Genomic DNA, 8685 nt, shown 5'->3' on the forward strand with positions numbered 1-8685 from the left:
CAATGCTCTTGTCTGTATTTGTGGGCCCTACAGTTATGGTGCTCACCTGGATGCAGTCAAAACAGCCCATAGATAAAAATTTAAATGAGCTGTCCGGGGCTGGGCATTTAGCTCAGTGGTAGAGTGCTTAACCAGCAAGAGCAAGGCCCTGAGTTCCATCCTCAGCTCAAAATAAGGGGGGGGGGAGGGATGTTCATTGATGACAGCTCCTTCCAAATCCTCGACAGAGCCCCTGGGATTCTCCCAGATCATGGCCACTATGAGTGGTGGCACAGAGAAGCTACCAAACTAGACTGCTTCGTGGGCAGAAAGAAAGAGTTATTGGGGATCAAACTGCCAAGACTATCCTTGGAGCCAGGGGAGGGGGAGAGAGAAAAGCAAAATGGCAGAAAAGCGAGGAGACTTTATTTGACAGTCGGCAGGTTGGGCATCTGAGCTGCTACAAGCTGTCTGACTGACCAGGAACCAGGTACCCTTACCAGAGGTGTTTGACCTCTGGGGGAAGGTTAAGGGAAGTTCCCAGTGAACAGAGACCTCATTTAAGCCTTCTACTCTTTTTTTTTAAAAAATATTTATTTTACTTATTTATCATGTATACAATATTCTGTCTGTGTGTATGCCTGCAGGCCGGAAGAGGGCACCAGACCTCTTTACAGATGGTTGTGAGCCACCATGTGGTTGCCGGGAATTGAACTCAGGACCTTTGGAAGAGTAGGCAATGCTCTTAACCACTGAGCCAACTCTCCAGCCCAAGCCTTCTTACTCTTCTAGTGAACAGAAATCTTCAGGCTCGTTCACCCAATAACCGTCCCTCTGCTCACTGGGTCAGAGTCCTTCTGGTTAGGACAGTGTTACCAGCACTGCCATTTTGGGGGAGGGGGACTTTGGACCTGACAGTTACACCTTTAGTGGGCTTCCAAGGAAGCAGGCAGGCTTTCAGGTGGAGACGCTGGGCAGTGCCATCCACCCCAAGGGCATTCTGCAGTTCATAATCAGCTCTGGGAAGGCATCAAGGTGCAGCAACAGACAGCTAGCTTGGAAGTCTGCCCAGAGTGAAGAAGCCATGGCAGGGCTTAAAGTCAGTCAGTAAAGCCAGTAAAGGGTTTGCCTCAGAAGCCTCGGGATCTGAGTTCAGTCCCCAGGGCCCATCTAAAAATGCCAAGCATGGGCCACTCTTGGGCGACAGACACCTGAGGGTCTCTAGGGTTTGATGGCCAACCGCTCTAGTCGACTTGGGAGCTCCAGGCTAGCATGAGACCCCAGGATCATAGCAGATGGGCAGCATTCTTGAAGATGACACCCCCACACATGTGCACCTGCACACACGTGAACAAGCACACACTTGCCTCACAAAATGCAAGGTGGGGAGCTAGGTGTAGGGGTGCAGGCCTGTGGTCTTAGCTTCTCACGCAGATTGAGGCAGGAGGATTGCACCTTTGAGTACAACCTAGGACACATAGTGAGATTCTGTCTCAAATGACAAGACAAGGGCCAGGTTTGGTGGCACACACCTTTAATCCTAGCATTTGGGAGGTAGAGATAGGAAGATCTCTGTAAGTTTGAGGCCTGGCTTACATAAGGAGTTCCAGGACAGCCAGAACTACATAGAGAGACTCTGGCTCAACAAACAAACCACAAAACAGCAATAATGAAATAATAATAAAATAAAAACAAGAGCTGAAGAGACGGTTCACTAGCTCACTGGTTAAGAGTGCCTGCCTCAAAGGGTGGCGGTGGTGGCGCAAGCCTTTAGTCCCAGCACTCAGGAGGCAGAGGCAGGCAGATCTCTGTGAGTTTGAGACCAGCCTGGTCTACAGAATGAGTAGACCAATGATACACAGAGAAACCCTGCCTCGTAAAACCAAAAACCAACCCCCCCCCGAAAACAAAACAAAACAACATGTTGTCTTTGGGGTTTTCCCCTCTGCTTCCTCCAGGATTGTACGATTGTGTGATTTTCGGGGTCTATACTCTAATTCAGAGTCCAGGCCTCAGCTGCACTCATGTCTGCTCTCTTTCTTTTGGAGCCCCAGGAGCCGGGCATTTCCAGCAGAGTTCTCCTGTGGGCCTTGGTATTTCTTGGAGAGGAGATCATTTTACTTCCTCTGACTCAGCCTCCTGCTGCTGCCATGCCTGTGTCCTGGGCTCTCAGCATCTGTTCCTGTGATGGAGGAAAGGGCTCTTTCAGGCACCAGCCAAAGTCCTTCCTGCTAAGATGTCAGGAGGGGGAGGTGTGTGTGTTCCAGAATGTGAGCCGGACCTGTGTGCGCTGGACAGAAAAGGAGAGCGTCCCTGTTCTGTCTGCAGGACGGGCTTCAGCAGGCCATTCTGGGGGGAGCGCTCATTTCTCCAGAGCCTTTGGTTTCTCTGAGACAAAGCTGCAGAGTGGGCGGAGAGGTGGAGAGAGAGAGAGCTGGCCAAGAAAGGAAGCCTGGCATTGTGGTGCGTGTCTATATTCCCAGTGCCTGGGAGGCAGAAGCAGGAAGAGAGGAGTTAAAGTCACCTTGATTACTTAGCAAGCTTGAGACCAGCCTCATCTACGAAACATTGCCTTAAATAAATCAATAAATCAATAAACCTTATGCTCAGCTTACCCCATGTGTTGAATAGTTTTACATATTCATTCTGACTCTTTTTCTTTTTGTTTTGAGACAAAACCTTGTAACCTTGGCTGGCCTGGAACTCACTATACAGGTCTGTCTAGCCTTGAACTCATAGCAATTCTCCTGCATCAACCTCCCAAATGCCAGGATGAAAGGTGTGCACCCCCATGCCTCACTGGTATCTGAGTTTTAAGATTTGTGACTATGTACACTGTTGTCTTCATTTACTTAAGGCTAGTCCAATGGGTGAGTGACAAACCTGGGATTTTTAAACCCACTACATCCAAAACGCCCACTTTCCCCACCTCACAATGCACCTGCCTGATTGTGACATGTCACACTGAGACCTACACAAAGAACATTACCCAATTCTGTTTGGGGTGATTCTGGGAGACCCATGGGACGGTTGAACTCAGCTTCAAAAAATGTTAGGCGGAGACATGAACGAACAATGAGGTGTATTCATTGTGGAGGTCAAGAAGAGTATGTCCTAGGCTGGGATGATGAATCCAGCCTGGGCCTTAGCTCTGCTGTTGTGTTCGTCCTACCTGGATTCTCGCTCCAAGCTAGCGAGCTATTCTCTACTCTGTCCACATACAAGGACCACCTTACCATGAAGTTTTCACAAAATGTTGACGGTGTGTGGGTCTGATCGGGTTGGGGTGGGACTGGGTCGCTGTTCTTTTCCGGAAGTTCCCTAGGTGGGTCTCGCTGGCAGCTGAGGTTGAGAAGCTTTATGATAATGAGGTACAGGGAGAGGCTGGCAGCAAGCGGAGGAGGTGTGCCTCTTTGGATGGGTTTATGGGAACACACTTTCCAAGGCTGATTACCACCCAAGAAAAGAGACCAGATGTCTGCAGTAACTGGAAAATCAATTGATTTCCTTTGCAAGACATGTTAACATTAATATCGACAGGCTATAACCCTAGAAGCTCTCAGGAGGGCTGTAGGAAAGCAATCTCGGGCAGTCATCCGGTCCATTCCTCTGGATTACATAGTGTTTGGAGAGGGGGAGACACTTCTATAGATGGATTTGTTTTCTCAAGGCGGGTCTTATGTATCCCAGAGTAGCCTCAGATTCTCCTTACTCTTGCTCTGTAAGGAGGCTGGCTGGCCTTGAACTCCCGATCTAACTCCACCTCCAGAATGCTAGGGTTAGAAAACATATACCACCACCTCTGACTGTTTTTTGGTTTTGTTTCTTTTCAAGGCAGGCTTGAAAAGTGTAGCTTTGGCTGTCTTAGAACTTGCTCTGTAGAGCAGGCTGGCCCCGAACTCAGAGATTCGTCTGTGTCTGCTTCCCAAGTGCTGGAATTAAAGGTGCGTGCCACCACTGCCTAGCATGTATGTATGTATGTACATATGTATGTATGTAATACAGAGTCTCATCACGTAGCCCAGGCTTGTCCCCAGCTCTCTAGGGCTTAGAATTGTAGGCATCCATGACTATGTACAGCTAAACAATTTTGTTTTGAGACACAGTCTCACCAGGCAGCCCTGGTTGGCTTGGAACTCAAAGAGATCTACCTGCTTCTGTCTCCAAGTGCTGGGATCTGCCTCCAAAAGCATGCCATACCCAGCCAGCCAAATATTCTTAAAGAAAAGAAGATAATGGACAACTGGAAAGGCAGCAGTAGGGGACAAAGCAATTTTTATTATTCCTAGTGTGAGGTCCATTAACTTTACCCTCTCGCAGCCCCTTCTCTGGGTGTTTCTTGGTTACCTTGTCCTTCAGGGATGACTAGAGAACAGAAGGGCCTGCAGAAGCAGCCTTTCCCACTAGAGAGGTGGCACAGTTAACTTGTATCCCCAGGAGAAGTGGGCATGTCAGCATGTGTCTTATAGTTAGCTGGCCCTTTTAAAACTTTTATTTATTTTGCTGCGTATGTGTGTCCACAGTTGTACACACATGTCACAGCAGGCTTGTGGAGGTCAGAGGACAACTTTGTGGAGTCAGTGCTGTCCTTCCTCCATGCCAATCCCAGGGACCCAACTCAGATGATCAGGTTTGGCAAGTGTCTTTACCTGGTGAGCCATTCTGATAGCCCCATAGCTACCTCTTTTATAATTCTAAATCCTTGGGCATTGTTGCCAGCTCTTAGCCTTGCTTCCCACAGCTTTTCTCTGTTATTGTGGCCTGCAGTTGCCAGGCAAGGCCCGGCTTTCCTGATGCCTGTCAGCCCCTCCCTGAGGGAGCAAGGGCATGCGCTCACTTTTTCCAGCTGTCTTCTCCGTCTGATTTAATGGATATACCCGGACTGATGACGCATCAGCATGGGATCTTTCTTTTGCTTCTTGGGTAATTGTCCTATTAACAGCTGTCCCAGGCAAAGAGATGGGGGGGAGGGAGGTGGTGCAGGGAGAGGAGCGGGTGCTTTCCTGGGGGAAGAACAGACTCTGGAATTTACAAGGTTAATCGGCAGGTTCTGGGAAGGAGCCGGTGCACCTGCTCAGACTTGATTTGGAACTCTAGACAGAGTGGAGACTGGCTTTTGGTCTGCACTCCCAACTCCTGTATATTAAATATCCCTCGTGCCTGCACCCTGCCAGGCCTAGGCTGCCTGCTGTTACAACTGAGGCTGTCTGTGTGTGTGGTGAATCTCAGCAAATTTCGAACTTTCCTTCCCCCCCCTCTTCTTTCCTTTGCTACTGAGGTAATGTATGTGAAAAGTCTAAAGTATGCGGTAAAGCCTGCCCCAGCCATAACATCTAACACAGTCTAACTCCACAACGGTTTCTGGTCTCTCTTTTTCTCTCTCAGTTTACACAGAAATGATTACTACACACGTTTATATAGTGTTGGGTGCTAAAAGAAAATGATCAGGACAGGGTAAGAAAATCCAAAAGATCTCAACTCAGCGTTTCCCAACTCTAGCCTCTCTTCTCAGTGTTTGCCATCCCATGACACTGGGGGCACGAGAAGAAGGCAATGGAAGGAGGAAGCTAGTCACTGCTATGCTATGATACCTAGCAACTAATAAAAGGGACTCGGGACCCAACAGAGTGAGCTGTGGTTGCACAGCACTTGGGAGGCAGAGGCAAGTGAATCTCTGTGAGTTCAAGGCCAGCCTGAGCTGCGTAGTGAGCTCCAGGCTAGCCAGGGCTACACAGAGAGACCCTGCCTCAAAATAAATAAAAGAATAAAAAGCAACCAAATAATGGTGAAGGTGGTGGCAGCTACTTGTGAGGCTGGAGCAGAAGGGTCACTTGTTCCCAGGGGGAGTTTGGGCGACATAGTAATACCTGCACCCAGAAACGGAAATAGGGGAGTTGCTGATTGCTCCAGGCTAGCCCAGGATGCTTATGGAGACTTTGCAGGCTAGCCCAGGATACTTCATATAGAGACTTTGATTTTAAAAACCATAAGAGGGTGTTCTGGTGGAATCCAAGCCAAACCCCCTTCTCTATTTCTCTCCAAAGCCTGCCACATCTCAGAAAGGCCATCAAATGATGATGCCTCCCCTCCCAGCAGTCTTGATACTTAAGATACTCAAGACCACTCCCACAGGGTATTTAAACTACTCCCCTCCTCTCCCCGCCAAAACAGACGTGCGGTCTTCCGGTCTCTATTTTCTATCTCCTCTCTACGTGACTGGAAAATCAGCCAGGAATGTTTTATCTATTAAGCCTGGGCTTTTGCTGGGTGGTGGCAGCACACGCCTTTAATCCCAGCACTTAGGAAGCAGAAACAGGTGGATTTCTGTGAATCCGAGGCCAGCCTGATCTACAGAGTGGGTTCCGGGACAGGTTCCAAAGCTACAGAGAAACCCTATCTCGAAAAACCAACCAAACGAATAAATAAATAAAATTTTCTGATTTGGTCTGATTTGGATTGCTGTGTCAGCAGAGAGGCTTATCGGGTGCAGAAACTTTTCAGAGGACTGGCAAGATGGCTCAGCAAGTAAGAGCTCTGGCTATCAAGCCCGATGACCTGGATTTCATCTCTGGGACCCACATGGTAGAAGGAGAAAACCCACTCCTGAAACCTCCACATGCTTGCATGCATTTGAAAGAGCATGCACACACAAATAAATGTATTTTTTTTTTTTTAATTTGGCTTTTCAAGACAGGGTTGCTGGCTGTCCTGGAACTCATTCTATAGACCAGGCTAGCCTTTAACTCAGAGAGATCTGAGTGCTTGGATTAAAGGCATGCACCACCACTGCCTGGCAATAAAATTTTTAAAAGAGGGAAAAAAAAAAGAACAAAAATAGTCTTGTCTTTAAGTGTTACAGTCAAGCCTGGTAGTGCTGTTTGGGAGACTGATGAAGGAAGATTGCAAATTCAAGGTCTATGTTGGCTGTGGAGTGAGTTCAAGGCCAGTCTGGACAACTTTATAAAACTCTGTCTCAAAACGGAAAGCAAGAAAAGGGGCTAGAGATACCGATCAACAGCAGTTGCCTAGTGTATGGAGATCCTGAGTTCAGGCTCTGGTGCCTCAATGCTGTAACCTAGAATTTGACACTGTTCATTCCTACGATTTTTTTGTTTGTTTTTATTGTTTTTGTTGTTGTTTTGTCTTTTGAGACAGTGTCTCTGTGAAACTGAGTTGTCCCGGAACTCACTCTGTAGACCAGACTGCTTTGGAACTCACAGAGATCCATCTACTTCTGCCTCCTGAGTTCTGGGATTAAAGGCTCGCGACACCACCGCCAGGCCCAAATCTCTTTCTTAATGTAGTATTTTTATTTATTCTTTGAGGTTTTTATATATATTGTGCTGGCTAGGTTCATGTCAGTCTGACACAAGCTAGAGTCCTCAGAGGAGGGGATCAGATGTTGAGAAGATGCCTCCATAAGATGGACTGTAGGCAAGCCTGTAGGGCATCTTCTTTATTATTGATTGCTGTGGGAAGGCCCAGTCCATTGTGGGTGGGGCCACCCCTGGCCTGGTTGTGGGGATTCTATAAGAAAGCAGGCTGACAAGTCAAGGGGAGCAAGCCAGTAAGCACTCTTCCATGTCCCCTGCCTGCTTCAGCTCCTGTTCCATATCCCCCTTCATCACTGAAGGAAGTCAGGACAGGAACTCAAACAGAAACAGGAGCTGTTTTACTATTCTCTGCCTTCCTGTCAGAATTCCAGGTTGAGCATCCCAAGCCAAAGACAAGGGAGGACATGACACAAGCAAGCTTGGCAGGGAAGGCACCTCAGCTTTCACAGCCCCCTTCTCAGTGAACTCAAACAGCACATGACAGCTGGAGGACACTTGACATAAACATGCGTGGGTCTGAAGTGGGGTGGATCTCAGCTTTCACAGCCCCCTTCTCAGTGAACTCAAACAGCACATGACAGCTCACCAGTGTATGGACATTACAATGTCATTTTATACTTCATTCTCCTAAGAGGATTGTCATTTCCTGTTCTTCCTCCTTGGTATTGTGAGACAAGATGAGTTCTCTCTATATAGCTGCCCTTGAACCATTGGTCTTCAGGTCAGTCTATCAAACATTGGGATTAGAGGTGTGGGCTACTGTGCTTGGCTCCAGTTTTTCCTCTAAAAAATAGTAAGAATATACTTACCTTTTTTTAATTTTTGAGATTATCACCACACCATTTCTCCCTTCCCTTTCCTTCCTCCAAACCCTCCCATGTTGGCAGCTATAGACCCTGATCCCTTGATTTTCTTTGCCTGCCTCAGACCCTTTGCCTGCTGGAGTGAACTGAGCAAAACAACTTGTTTTCCTCTGTTCTGAGCACGAGACCCTAATGGCAGGCTGATGGGTCTGCAGCTGAAAGATCCCAAGAGCTGGGGTGTGGCCAGGGCCCTTTATAAGCTTCCCCTGAGCACAATAAACTTGGCATTCTTGTATCAAGAATGACCCACGTATCCCTATCTCTCTGTGTGTCTGTCTCTGTGTTTTTGGGTCTCCCAGCCAAGTACCGGGCTCTCGTACTGACCTGTAGTGGCACTGGAGCTACAGGTATAGTACAGGCATAGTACCATATAGCACGTAGTACAGATGCCATGTTTTTTTTTAATTAATTTATTTATTATATATACACTTTCCAGGATACAGTGCCAGATCTCATTACAGATGGTTGTGAGCCACCATGTGGTTGCTGGGAATTGAACTCAGGACCTC

This window comes from Microtus ochrogaster, unplaced genomic scaffold (genome assembly GCF_000317375.1).
Source record: "Microtus ochrogaster isolate Prairie Vole_2 unplaced genomic scaffold, MicOch1.0 UNK31, whole genome shotgun sequence".
NCBI lineage: Eukaryota > Metazoa > Chordata > Mammalia > Rodentia > Cricetidae > Microtus > Microtus ochrogaster.